Below are 14916 nucleotides of genomic sequence, written 5' to 3'. Positions count from 1 at the left end.
TCTACGTCATTTCTGATCCATAATATGTCAACAACATGTACTCATCAGAAATTCTATAGTGCTCCCACTCACTTCTTTGGAAATACAAGTTTCTCATAAACTTTGTATAAACCCAAAATCTTTGATCATCTCATCAAAGCGTACATTCCAACTCCGAGATGCTTACTCCAGTCCTTAGAAGGATTGCTGGAGCTTTGCATACTTATTAGCATCTTTCAGGATTGACAAAACCTTTCGGTTGTATCACATACAACCTTTCCTCAAAAAATCGTCGAGGAAACAATGTTTTGACATCCTATCTGCAAGATTTCATAAATAATGCAGTAATCGCTAATATAATTCCAACAGACTCTTAGCATCGCTACGAGTGAGAAAGTCTCACCGTAGTCAACTCCTTGAACTTGTCGGGAAACTTCTTAACGACAAGTCAAGCTTTCTTAATGGTGATACTTACCATCATTGTCCGTCTTCCTTTTAAAATCCATCTGTACTCAATAGCCTTACGACCATCGAGACGTTCTGCCAAAGTCTACACTTTGTTTTCATACATGGATCCTCTCTCGGATTTTATAGCCTCGAGCCATTTATCGGAATCCGGGCCCACCATCGCTTCTCCATAGCTTGTAGGCTCATTGTTTTCTAGCAACATGACTTCCAAGACAAGATTACGTACCACTCTGAAGTAGTATGCATCCTTGTCATCCTACGAGGTTTGGGAGTGACTTGATCCGAAGTCTCATGATCAATATCATAAGTTTCCACTTCAATTGGTGTAGGTGCCACAGGAACAACTTCCTGTGCCCTGCTACACACTAGTTGAAGTGAAGGTTCAATAACCTCATCAAGTCTCCACCATCCTCCCACTCAATTCTTTCGAGAGAAACTTTTCCTCGATAAAGGACCCGGTTCTAGAAACAATCCCTTATTGCTTTCGGATCTGAGACAGGAGGTATACCCAACTGTTTTGGGTGTCCTATGAAGATGGATTTATCCGCTTTGGGTTCGAGCTTATTAGCCTGAAACTTTTTCACATAAGCGCCGCAGCCCCAAACTTCTACGAAATGACAGCTTAGGTTTCTCTAAACCATAGTTCATACGGTGTCATCTCATCGGAATTACGTGGTTCCCTATTTAAAGTGAATGTGGTTGTCTCTAATGCCTAACCCATAAACTATCATGGTAATTTGATAAGAGGCATCATGGTATGCATCATATCCAATAGGGTGCAGTTATGATGTTCGGACACACCATCACACTATGGTGTTCCAGGCTGTATTAGTTGTGAAACAATTTCCACAATGTCTTAATTCTGTGCCAAACTCGTAATTCAGATATTCATCTCTATGATCATATCATAGATATTTTATCCTCTTGTCACGACGATCTTTCAACTTCACCCTGAAATTACTTGAACCTTCCAATAATTCAGACTCGTGATTCATCAAGTAAATGTACTCAACATCTACTCAAATCACCTGTGAAGTAAGAACATAACGATATCCACTACACGCCTCAGCACTCATTGGACTGCACACATCAAAATGTATTACTTCCAACAAGTTGCTTTCTAGTTCCATTTTACTGAAAACGAGGCTTTCAGTCATCTTGCACATGTGGTATGATTTGCATGTCTCAAGTGATTCAAAATCAAGTGAGTCCAAACGGTCCATTTGCATGGAGTTTCTTCATGCATATACACCAATAGACATGGTTCGCATGTCTCAAACTTTTCAAAAATGAGTGAGCCCAAAGATCCATCAACATAGAGCTTCTTCATGCGTTTTATACCGATATGACTTACGTGGCAGTGCCACAAGTAGGTGGTACTATCATTACTATCCTATATCTTTTTGCATGAACATGTGTATCACTACGATCGAGATTCAATAAACCCTTCATTTTAGGTGCAAGACCATTGAAGGTATTATTCAAATAAACAGAGTAACCATTATTCTCCTTAAATGAATAACCATATTGTGATAGACGTAATCCAATCATGTCTATGCTCAACGCAAACACCAAATAACAATTATTTAGGTTTAACACCAATCTCGATGGTAGAGGGAGCGTGCGATGCTTGATCATATCAACATTGGAAACACTTCCAACACATATCGTCAGCTCACCTTTAGCTAGTCTCCGTTTATTCCGTAGCTTTTATTTCGAGTTACTAACACTTAGCAACCGAACCGGTATCTAATACCCTGGTGCTACTAGGAGTACTAGTAAAGTACACATCAACACAATGTATATCCAATATACTTCTATCGACCTTGCCAGCCTTCTCATCTACCAAGTATCTAGGGTAATCCCGCTCCAGTGGCTGTTCCCCTTATTACAGAAGCACTTAGTCTCGGGTTTGGGTTCAACCTTGGGTTTCTTCACTAGAGCAGCAGCTGAATTGCCGTTTCATGAAGTATCCCTTCTTGCCCTTGCCCTTCTTGAAACTAGTGGTTTCGCCAACCATCAACAATTGATGCTCCTTCTTGATTTCTACTTTTGTGGTGTCAAACATCGCGAATATCTCAAGGATCATCATATATGTCCCTGATATATTATAGTTCATCACGAAGCTCTAGCAGATTGGTGGCAATGACTTTGGAGAAACATCACTATCTCATCTGGAAGAACAACTCCCACTCGATTCAAATGATTGTTGTACTCGGACAATCTGAGCACAAGCTTAACAATTGAGCTTTTCTCCCTTAGTTTCCAGGCTAAAAAATCGTCGGAGGTCTTATACCTCTTGACGTGGGCACGAGCCTGAAATCCCAATTTCAGCCCTCGAAACATCTCATATGTTTCGCGACGTTTCAAAAACCGTCTTCGGTGCCTCAATTCTAAACCGTTTAACTGAACTATCACGTAGTTATCAAAATGTGTATGTTAGCTGTTCGCAACATCCACAGACGACCTTCGAGGTTTAGCACACTGAGCGGTGCATTAAGGACATAAGCCTTCTAAGAAGCAATGAGGACAATCCTTAGTTTACGGACCTAGTCCACATAATTGCTACTATCAACTTCCAACTAATTTTTCTCTAGGAACATATCTAAACAGTAGAACTAAAGCGCGAGCTACGACATAATTTGCAAAATCCTTTTTGACTATGTTCAGGATAAACAAGTTCATCTTATGAACTCCCACTCAGATAGACATCCCTCTAGTCATCTAAGTGATTACATGATCCGAGTCAACTAGGCCGTGTCCGATCATCACGTGAGACGGACTAGTCAACATCGGTGAACATCTTCATGTTGATCGTATCTTCTATACGACTCATGCTCGACCTTTCGGTCTTCTGTGTTCCGAGGCCATGTCTGTACATGCTAGGCTCGTCAAGTCAACCTAAGTGTTTGCATGTGTAAATCTGTCTTACACCCGTTGTATGTGAACGTTGGAATCTATCACACCCGATCATCACGTGGTGCTTAGAAACGAACGAACTGTCACAATGGTGCACAGTTAGGGGGAACACTTTCTTGAAATTTTAACGAGGGATCATCTTATTTACTACCGTCGTTCTAAGCAAATAAGATGTATAAACATGATAAACATCACATGCAATCAAATAGTGACATGATATGGCCATCATCACTTTGCTCCTCTTGATCTCCATCTTCGGGGCTCCATGATCATCATCGTCACCGGCATGACACCATGATCTCCATCATCATGATCTCCATCATCGTGTCTTCATGAAGTTGTCTTGTCAACTATTACTTCTACTTCTACAGCTAACGGTTAGCAATAAAGTAAAGTAATTACATGACGTTTATGTTGACACACGGGTCATAAATAAATAAAGACAACTCCTATGGCTCCTGCCGGTTGTCATACTCATGGACATGCAAGTCGTGATTCCTATTACAAGAACATGATCAATCTCATACATCACATATATCATTCATCACATCCTTTTGGCCATATCACATCACATAGCATACCCTGCAAAAACAAGTTAGACGTCCTCTAATTGTTGTTTGCATGTTTTACGTGGCTGCTATGGGTTTCTAGCAAGAACGTGTCTTACCTACGCAAAGACCACAACGTGATATGCCAATTGCTATTTACCCTTCATAAGGACCCTTTTCATTGAATCCGATCCGACTAAAGTGGGAGAGACAGACATCCGCTAGCCACCTTATGCAACTAGTGCATGTCAGTCGGTGGAACCAGTCTCACGTAAGAGTACGTGTAAGGTCGGTCCAGGCCGCTTCATCCCACGATGCCGCCGAATCAAGATAAGACTAGTAACGACAAGCATATTGAACAAAATCAATACCCACAACTACTTTGTGTTCTACTCGTGCATAGAAAGTACGCATAGACCTAGCTCATGATGCCACTGTTGGGGAATGTAGCATAAATTCAAAATTTTCCTACGTGTCACCAAGATCAATCTATGGATTTTTCTAGCAACAAGGGAGGAGTGGATCTACATACCCTTGTAGATCGCGCGCGGAAGCGTTCAAGAGAATGGGGTTGATGGAGTCGTACTCGTCGTGATCCAAATCACCAATGATCCTAGCACCGAACGGACGGCACCTCCGCATTCAACACACGTACGAAGCAGCGACGTCTCCTCCTTATTGATCCAGCAAGGGGGGAGGAGAGGTTGATGGAGATCCAACAGCACGACGGCGTGGTGGTGGAAGTAGCGGGATTCCAACAGGGCTTCGCCAAGCACTGTGGGAGGAGAGAGATGTGTCATGGGAGGGAGAGGGAGGCGCCAGGGCTTAGGTATAGTTGCCCTCCCTTCCCCCCACTATATATAGGGCCAAGGGAGAGGGGGAGGGTGCAGCCTTGCTGTGACGCCCCCGATTCAATCGTACACTAATCATGCACGCAAATGTGTACGATCAAGATCAGGGACTCACAGGAAGATATCACAACACAACTCTAAAACATAAATAAGTCATACAAGCATCATAATACAAGCCAGGGGCCTCGAGGGCTCGAATACAAGTGCTCGATCATAGGCGAGTCAGCGGAAGCAACAATATCTGAGTACAGACATAAGTTAAACAAGTTTGCCTTAAGAAGGCTAGCACAAACTGGGATACAGATCGAAAGAGGCGCAGGCCTCCTGCCTGGGATCCTCCTAACTACTGCTGGTCGTCGTTAGCGGGCAGCACGTAGTAGTAGGCACCTTCGGTGTAGTAGGGGTCGTCGTCGACGGTGGCGTCTGGCTCCAGGGCTCCAGCATCTGGTTGCGACAACCGGGTAGAAGGGAAAGGGGAAAAGAGGGAGAAAAGCAACCGTGAGTACTCATCCAAAGTACTCGCAAGCAAGGAGCTACACTACATATGCATGGGTATATGTGTAAAGGGCCATAACGGTGGACTGAACTGCAGAATGCCAGAATAAGAGGGGGATAGCTAGTCCTGTCGAAGACTACGCTTCTGGTAGCCTCCGTCTTGCAGCATGTAGAAGAGAGTAGATTGAAGTCCTCCAAGTAGCATCTCCAAGTAGCATCTCCAGGTAGCATCTCCAAGTAGCATCGCATAGCATAATCCTACCCGGGGATCCTCCCCTCGTCGCCCTGTGGAAAAGCGATCACCGGGTTGTCTGTGGAACTTGGAAGGGTGTGTTTTATTAAGTATCCGGTTCTAGTTGTCATAAGGTCAAGGTACAACTCCAAGTCGTCCTGTTACCGAAGATCACGGCTATTCGAATAGATTAACTTCCCTGCAGGGGTGCACCAACTTACCCAGCACGCTTGATCCCATTTGGCCGAACACACTTTCCTGGGTCATGCCCGACCGCGGAAGATCAACACGTCGTAGCCCCACCTAGGCTCAACGGAGAGGCCAGCACGCCGGTCTAAACCTAAGCGCGCAGGGGTCTGGGCCCATCGCCCTGAGCACACCTGCATGTTGCGTGGGCGGCCGAAAGCAGACCTAGCCTAGTGGCGTTCCAGTCCAATTCGGCGCGCGCCGCCCCGTCGCTGGCGTCACGAAGTGCTTCGGCTGATACCACGACGCCGGGATACCCATAACTACTCCCGCGTAGATGGTTAGTGCGTATAGGCTCGTAGCCAACTCAGATCAAATACCAAGATCTCGTTAAGCGTGTTAAGTATCCGCGAACGCCGAACAGGGCCAGGCCCACCTCTCTCCTAGGCGGTCTCAACCTGCCCTGTCGCTCCGCCACAAAGATCCACTCGCGGGTGCTCCACCAGCCGACCCGACTTTAGTCTCCATATGTATCATGTATAAAGTATAGTATATACCCGTGATCACCTCCCGAGTGATCACGGCCCGATAGTATAGCACGACAGACGGACAAGAATGTAGGGCCACAGATGGAATACTAGCATCCTATACTAAGTAGTAGGATAGCAGGTAAAGGTAACAACAATAGTAGCAAGGACAGGCCATGCAGCAGTATAGGATTAACTGAAAACTGTAACATGCTACACTACTCTAATGCAAGCAGTATAGAGTAGAATAGGCGATATCTGGTGATCAAGGGGGGGGGGGGCTTGCCTGGTTGCTCTGGCAAGAAGGACGAGTCACCAACACCGTAGTCGAACTGGGGGTCGCCGGCAGTCTCGGGGTCTATCGAAAAGAAGTAACGGAGAGGGAACACAATAAATAACAAAGCAATCAAGGCATCACAAAGCGTAACAAGACAATACGCGGTGTTCGGTGTGCCCTATCGCGGTAGTAGGTGATACCGGTGAAGGGGGGGAAACATCCGGGAAAATATCCCCGGTGTTTCGTGTTTTCGGGCAGAGGAGCCGGAGGGGGAAAGTTGCGGGTTTGATAGGTTAGGGGTGTGCGGCGGACGAACGAACTGCGTATCCGGATACGTCCCGTTGTTCTGAGCAACTTTCATGTTGAAAACATTTTAATCCGAGTTACGGATTAAAAGATATGATTTTCTAAAGATTTTATTAATTTCTGGAATTTAATTAGTTATTTAAATTAATTCGAAAATGGAATAATGACATCAGCATGATGTCATGCTGATGTCAGCAGTCAACAGAGTTGACTGGTCAACTTGACCAGTGGGTCCCACTGGTCAGTGACACATATTTAATTAAACATTTTAATTAACCTAATTAGTAATAATAGGGGGTGGGCCCCACTGTCATACTCTGTTAGCTAATTAACAGTAGTTAATTAGGTTAATTAGTCATCAGATTAATTAATCTTAATTAGCTAAGTTAATCAAAATTAATTAATTAATTAATTAATTAATTAATTATTTTATTATTTAATATTGATTTTTTATATTATTATTTCTTTTAACTCCTTTTTTTTAACAGACACGTTCTCTGGGGACGTGGGGCCCCTTCGTCATTGACTTAGAGGCCATAGTGGCCCGGGTAAACGGGCAGCGGTGCGGGCGCTAGGGCGTGGGCGCCCGAAGGGAGACCCAGGGCGCGGCGAGTGTTCGCCGGACCGTGACCAAGGGGCGGAGGTGGGACGGCGAGCGGCGGCAACCACTACGGGAACCGCAAGCGGGGCAGGGGCGAAAGCGGACGGGGCGGTGGAGGCGTCCGGGGGTATCAGCGGGGGGAGGCGGCCAGGGTGGGCGCGCACGGGGAGGGGCGCGTGCTAGGCGCGGCCACGGTGTAGCCTCGGGCGGACGACGGGTGCGGGGAGAGGACGAGAGGGGGCGCGGGGGCGCGGCCATGGGCGCGGCCGGAGCCGGTCGGAGCACGGCCAGGGGGCGCGAGGGCCACATAGAGGGCGGGGCGGACACGGGACAGAGGGGTGGCGCGCTCGGCACAGGAGCTCACCGTGGCATGGTGGGGTCTAGGCAGCGGGGGGTTGAGGAGGAAGACGGCGACGACGCGCGACGGGGAGGCAGGCCGGTGGGGAAGTCCGGCGGGGCTACGTGGTGGTCTTCGGGCGGCGCCGGCGAGCGGTCGATCCAGGCGGCGGGGTCATGGTCGCCGCCAGCGCGGCGAGGGGCGCCGTCGAGGGAGAGGGCACGGGGTGCGATGCCGAGGGCGGGGGCCGGCGAGCAGGCTCCGGCGTCGGGGTTCGGCCCGATCCAGTTCTGGATCGCGGGGGATGGGGAGCGAGAGGGGGAGTGGGGTTTCATCCCCGATCCAGATCGGATCGGGAGGGGGAGAGGGAGTGGCGATGTGGGGAGGGAGTGGGAGCGAGTGGGTTAGGGTTTCGGTCGCCACGGGGTTATGGGGAGTGGGGTGGCCGGCTGGGCCGGCTAGGCGGCCTGCTGGGCCGAAGCCCAGTGAGGGGGGGTCCTTTTGTTTTTGTCTGTTTTATCATTTATCTTTTTATTTATTTTCTTTTCTATTTTAAATCGTTTTAAATTACTTACGCATTTTATAAAAATGGGTTTGTTGCACCATAATTACCTTTGTAATATTTAGTACAATCCAAACATTTTTGTTTTAATTTTTGAAAACTTTTATTGTTATCATTAATTTGAATTTTGAATTTTGGACCGGTTTTGTCCAAACGATAGCTTAGCAGCATTAATCGTGGTGACGTGGCACCATTAGCGTGGGATCACTGTAGCCTAATTATCCGGGCGTCACAATTCTCCTCCACTACAAGAAATCTCGTCCCGAGATTTAAGAGGGGGAGTAAGGGGGAACGGATTTGGTTTCGAAATTCTAACGAGTCTTCTCGGACTTTGTTGCTCTTCTCAAAGAGGTCGATCCATAACGTTGATGTCTTCAGAGCTCGGCTTCAGGTCATCATGATGAAGTCGTCCTCTTTTTCTCTTTGGGGAACTCCAACGTACTTACGAATAGGTAAGGGGCAGCTCGGCTACAACAGAATGCTTATGAGGGAAACATTCTGGGGTTAACCCATGAATGAGCATAAGATTATCTCTCGTTTTGAACAAATAAAATACATCGAGAATAAGGTACGAAGGTACAATGAGAGGGTCCAAGCGGATAGATAGCTGCTCAAAGTCTGAACCAGAGCGAGAAGGGATTCAGAGCAGCGAGAGTAAGTATAGCGCCTTATACGAGAATAGAGCACTAGGAAGGTGGCTCGTGAATTACACACAAGGTCATGTGCGAGGAACAACCTTGAGAGCAGGTGGTGTACAAGAGAGTCAGGTTTCGATCATGTGGAACTGTGGGTTATGGGCCCACCATGTGGGTTAAACGTTGAAAGAGCGGTGACATCTTGCACGGCTATGATAGCAAGGCATGCCAGAGAATGACCTGTCAGTTATGTAGGTAACAATGTCGGTACCAAGGGCGAGGGACGAAGAGAACCATCTTCCTGCTCGTTGAACGAGGCGGACCAATAGGTAAAGTTCTCATCCATCGGTGGTTACCGGAATGTCATCACCAAAATAACAGGGTCTTTCTGACAGAATTGTACACCGAGGTGTTTACAAAAGCAGGAGAATATTACTGCTTAGATCTCATAGATCACAAGAAAGGTTAAACCAAACAATGGAAAGGAAGATATGATTATCAGATTTAACCAGAACAATGGAAAGGAAAATGTGTTTAAACACATATTTCAGGGGTATATCCTTCCCAAGGATTAGCAGAGCATGATATCCATGACATGATATAATGTAGAAAACTCTTTAGGTAGGGGAGAGAATTTTCATGACATTACCCATACATCGGTGTTTGGATAATTGAGCAGGAAACATTTAGCATTGGGCTTCAAATGTTCTTATTGAAAATCAGAGTACCACAGACATGCTTCGAGATAGCATTGACATGGTCTTCATGTAAAGGTCATACTTCGGATACACAAAGGATTCATCAGGAATAACTTATAGAATAAGTCTTACAATTTCCTCCAGGAAGAATGGTTATCCTTGCAAAAGAATTTATAATGATCGGTCCTCCACCCGGGGGGGGGGGGGTGCTAGGCATGACATCAAGTTACCGGTTCATCAAAGGACCAATATCATAACTCTTGGAAAGTTGTCCCAACCATCATATCTGACCGAGATTCAGATCCGATTAGTGTCATGATACCTCAGACTCAGGATGTCCGAGAAGAAAAGGTGCCACACAAATAGACGAAGTGACATTTCAAGATTCTCAGGAAATGAACTACGGGAGCGGGTTCTTGAAGCAACAATTCATCCTTAAACCAAGGAGGGGATGAGAAGGTGGCTGATGGGCTCAGCGACAACTCATCGAGAATTCCAAACGGATGGCTTTCCACAATAAGGTGAACAAGAAGATGACACTTGTCAATTCAAATGATATAATGTTGTATGCCCGAGGAAAGACATACACCATTAAACATTGCTTGAAAGGTGCGCCCGAGATATGGGCCGGGTTTGCACGATCAATGTTAGAATGGTGATTTGACGAACAAAAGAATTGGAATGAAACTCAACCATTCACTCCAAAGCAATAGGGTTGCTAGAAGTTTTGAATTCACACATCATAGTTCAAATGTCGGTATTCTGGTTAGAATCAATACGGGGACCAAGAAAGGATGGTGATGGTGAGAAGTATTTCTATGTCAAGAATTCTCAAGAGGTGGAACAAATCTCAGAATATTCTTGACATAAAGGATGGTAAAACTCCAAGGTAAAGAAGAACAATTGCTGGATAGCAAGGAACTCAAGGTATGACACCAAACATGAACAAGCTTGTGTTGGTGGGAAGGCAATAAAGTGGCTGATGATAATACAATTCATCAAGGGCAAGGATGGTATTTCTCATCATGAATTCAATTGATATCCTGGATGAGCTCAGAATGTTGATGATCACGACACCTTTGTCGCGAGAGTTCATGAAGATGTAATCGATCGGCGACGTCAACAAGTCAAGGTAATGATGAAGTGAAAGGTTATTGGAACCAAGGGTACGACACAAACTCGAAACCAAGCTTGTTGTTCAAGGCGAAATGATATGACGATGAGGATCGACGTAAGTTTAGTTCATCGTCGAAAATTGTGCTCCGTGAAGAAGGACCGGGTAGCACAGTTAAAATCATCACGACAATGATATAGCCAAACAAGCTAGGAATGGCGTGATCGGGTACAAACTCGTACTTATAGAAGCTTACTGAAGAGTTGTTGAACCGTAGTGCGGACTTGGTTCAGTTATTGGTGTCTTTGAGTGTTTAATAACTCAAAGCCCGCGAAAAATTGGAATTAGTGGGAAGGTAGCACTTGATGAAGAACTCATAAAAAGTTATGCAGTTCCATGATAATCTCGAGATACCAGGGGGGTAATACTCGACACAAGATCAAAGTAAAGGTTGGACTGGTGTATTGATCCATAGAAGACAATTGTTTTAACTTGTCCGAGAAATGAGATCAAAGAAGAACAATCATGGTCGGAACCACGATTGCAAAAGGCCAGATCCTAGATATAAGATGAACTTATACCAAAGGAATAATTCATTTAAGAGAAGCTTTAATGATAAGATCTACATCGTGTCCATGGGCATGAACACAAGTTCAAGGTCGACTCCCACTTCTCCAATGCATAACCTTTCATTCACTTCTCACGTTCGATGAAGTTGCAGTGTTGAAATTTTATCTGGTGAAGCACCAGAAGAGTATGACTCGTGAAAACTTTCGAGTTCACACATACTAAGGAAGGCATAGGTTCAACCCATCGGGGCATCTTAGAATCATATACCAGAATCTTTAGAAATAATTAACTCAAGCTCGAAGGCAGAGCATGGTTGAGAAAGCAGAGGATACAATTTACCAAAGGCATTATGTATCAGAGGAAAGGCTCACAAGGTTATTGAATATGAAGGGCGTTTTCAGATAAAATCCAACAAAGGATCTGGTGGTCCACAAGGGATCTGACGTGAGCATCGGTACTCAACTAGAGGAAGAAGAATGCAAGGAGATCAAATTATAGAAACAACTGGCTAACTCAATTGTCAAATGCAAAGGAATTATGATTTCCAAATCAAGGGATCAGAAGCAATGCTCTGATTAGGGATGGATAAGTTGAATAGCCTTAGGGTACAATCAACGACAATTGGATTGGTCGAGAACCAATTCCAGTTAAAAGAATGGAAGCTCAGCCGGAAAGGTAACTTATAAGGAGCAATGATGATTGCGTGTATTCGCAACATATTGAGTCAACAGACTCAAAATGATAATGACAAGGAATGTCAATAAGATTTCTATACTTTTGGGATTAATCATAATGAAAGCAAACAAGAAATTCCAGAGCAATAGGTTGCTGAGGATTTTCGAAATATCGGGTGGTATTTCGAAGACTTTTGTGTAACACATGAACAACTTTGGACGAAAGGATACTCGGAAAGTGCGAGGAATTATCCGTTTGGGAATTCAGTTGACATAGAACAGCAAGGCAGTAAGCTCAAGGATTATCGAAAGAACGACGAGTGTTTCGGAGTATCTTGTCATAACAAGACAAACTGGGGTTGAATGAAAGAATAACAACTGCAAGTAGTTATCCATAAGGGTTGACGGTGGAAGGGAATTGCAAACGCGATGAACACAAGTTCTCGGGTTAATAGCGGAGAGTATCTTCAGGGGGTCTTCACGTGCAGCAGACGATCGTCCGTAATAAGGGGCTCTCCGGGAGGAAGTAATTACGAGAACCTAGAGTCGGAGTTAGTAAAATCGTTTAACCCGAATAGAAGAGAGTTCAGAATCCCAGAGTAAAGGTCGAGGAGTAAAAGATCCTAGTACCACCCAATGGCGACGTGGGCCCGTAAGGCACACAGCCATGTTAGTAAAAGTTTTGTAATGTCTAGACTCGACTTCGGCCAATGAGTTGGGAAGGGGGATTCCTACAGGCAGTCGGCTCTGATACCAACTTGTGACGCCCCCGATTCAATCGTACACTAATCATGCACGCAAATGTGTACGATCAAGATCAGGGACTCACGGGAAGATATCACAACACAACTCTAAAACATAAATAAGTCATACAAGCATCATAATACAAGCCAGGGGCCTCGAGGGCTCGAATACAAGTGCTCGATCATAGGCGAGTCAGCGGAAGCAACAATATCTGAGTACAGACATAAGTTAAACAAGTTTGCCTTAAGAAGGCTAGCACAAACTGGGATACAGATCGAAAGAGGCGCAGGCCTCCTGCCTGGGATCCTCCTAACTACTCCTGGTCGTCGTCAGCGGGATGCACGTAGTAGTAGGCACCTTCGGTGTAGTAGGGGTCGTCGTCGACGGTGGCGTCTGGCTCCAGGGCTCCAGCATTTGGTTGCGAAAACCAGGTAGAAGGGAAAGGGGAAAAGAGGGAGAAAAGCAACCGTGAGTACTCATCCAAAGTACTCGCAAGCAAGGAGCTACACTACATATGCATGGGTATATGTGTAAAGGGCCATATCGGTGGACTGAACTGCAGAATGCCAGAATAAGAGGGGGATAGCTAGTCCTGTCGAAGACTACGCTTCTGGCAGCCTCCGTCTTGCAGCATGTAGAAGAGAGTAGATTGAAGTCCTCCAAGTAGCATCTCCAAGTAGCATCTCCAGGTAGCATCTCCAAGTAGCATCGCATAGCATAATCCTACCCGGGGATCCTCCCCTCGTCGCCCTGTGGAAAAGCGATCACCGGGTTGTCTGTGGAACTTGGAAGGGTGTGTTTTATTAAGTATCCGGTTCTAGTTGTCATAAGGTCAAGGTACAACTCCAAGTCGTCCTGTTACCGAAGATCACGACTATTCGAATAGATTAACTTCCCTGCAGGGGTGCACCAACTTACCCAGCACGCTTGATACCATTTGGCCGGACACACTTTCCTGGGTCATGCCCGGCCGCGGAAGATCAACACGTCGCAGCCCCACCTAGGCTCAACGGAGAGGCCAGCACGCCGGTCTAAACCTAAGCGCGCAGGGGTCTGGGCCTATCGCCCTGAGCACACCTGCATGTTGCGTGGGCGGCCGAAAGCAGACCTAGCCTAGTGGCGTTCCAGTCCAATTCGGCGCGCGCCGCTCCGTCGCTGGCGTCACGAAGTGCTTCGGCTGATACCATGACGCCGGGATACCCATAACTACTCCCGCGTAGATGGTTAGTGCGTATAGGCTCGTAGCCAACTCAGATCAAATACCAAGATCTCGTTAAGCGTGTTAAGTATCCGCGAACGCCGAACAGGGCCAGGCCCACCTCTCTCCTAGGCGGTCTCAACCTGCCCTGTCGCTCCGCCACAAAGATCCACTCGCGGGTGCTCCACCAGCCGACCCGACTTTAGTATCATATGTATCATGTATAAAGTATAGTATATACCCGTGATCACCTCCCGAGTGATCACGGCCCGATAGTATAGCACGGCAGACGGACAAGAATGTAGGGCCACAGATGGAATACTAGCATCCTATACTAAGCAGTAGGATAGCAGGTAAAGGTAACAACAATAGTAGCAAGGACAGGCCATGCAGCAGTATAGGATTAACTGAAAACTGTAACATGCTACACTACTCTAATGCAAGCAGTATAGAGTAGAATAGGCGATATCTGGTGATCAAGGGGGGGCTTGCCTGGTTGCTCTGGCAAGAAGGACGAGTCACCAACACCGTAGTCGAACTGGGGGTCGCCGGCAGTCTCGGGGTCTATCGGAAAGAAGTAACGGAGAGGGAACACAATAAATAACAGAGCAATCAAGGCATCACAAAGCGTAACAAGACAATACGCGGTGTTCGGTGTGCCCTAACGCGCTAGTAGGTGATACCGGTGAAGGGGGGAAAACATCCGGAAAAATATCCCCGGTGTTTCGTGTTTTCGGGCAGAGGAGCCGGAGGGGGAAAGTTGCGGGTTCGATAGGTTAGGGGTGTGCGGCGGACGAACGGACTGCGTATCCGGATACGTCTCGTCGTTTTGAGCAACTTTCATGTTGAAAACATTTTAATCCGAGTTATGGATTAAAAGATATGATTTTCTAAAGATTTTATTAATTTCTGGAATTTAATTAGTTATTTAAATTAATTCGAAAATGGAATAATGACATCAGCATGATGTCATGCTGATGTCAGCAGTCAACAGA

The sequence above is a fragment of the Triticum aestivum genome, chromosome 3A (assembly GCF_018294505.1).
Source record: "Triticum aestivum cultivar Chinese Spring chromosome 3A, IWGSC CS RefSeq v2.1, whole genome shotgun sequence".
In the NCBI taxonomy this organism is placed as follows: Eukaryota; Viridiplantae; Streptophyta; class Magnoliopsida; order Poales; family Poaceae; genus Triticum; species Triticum aestivum.
Note: the sequence above shows the minus strand (reverse complement) of the source record.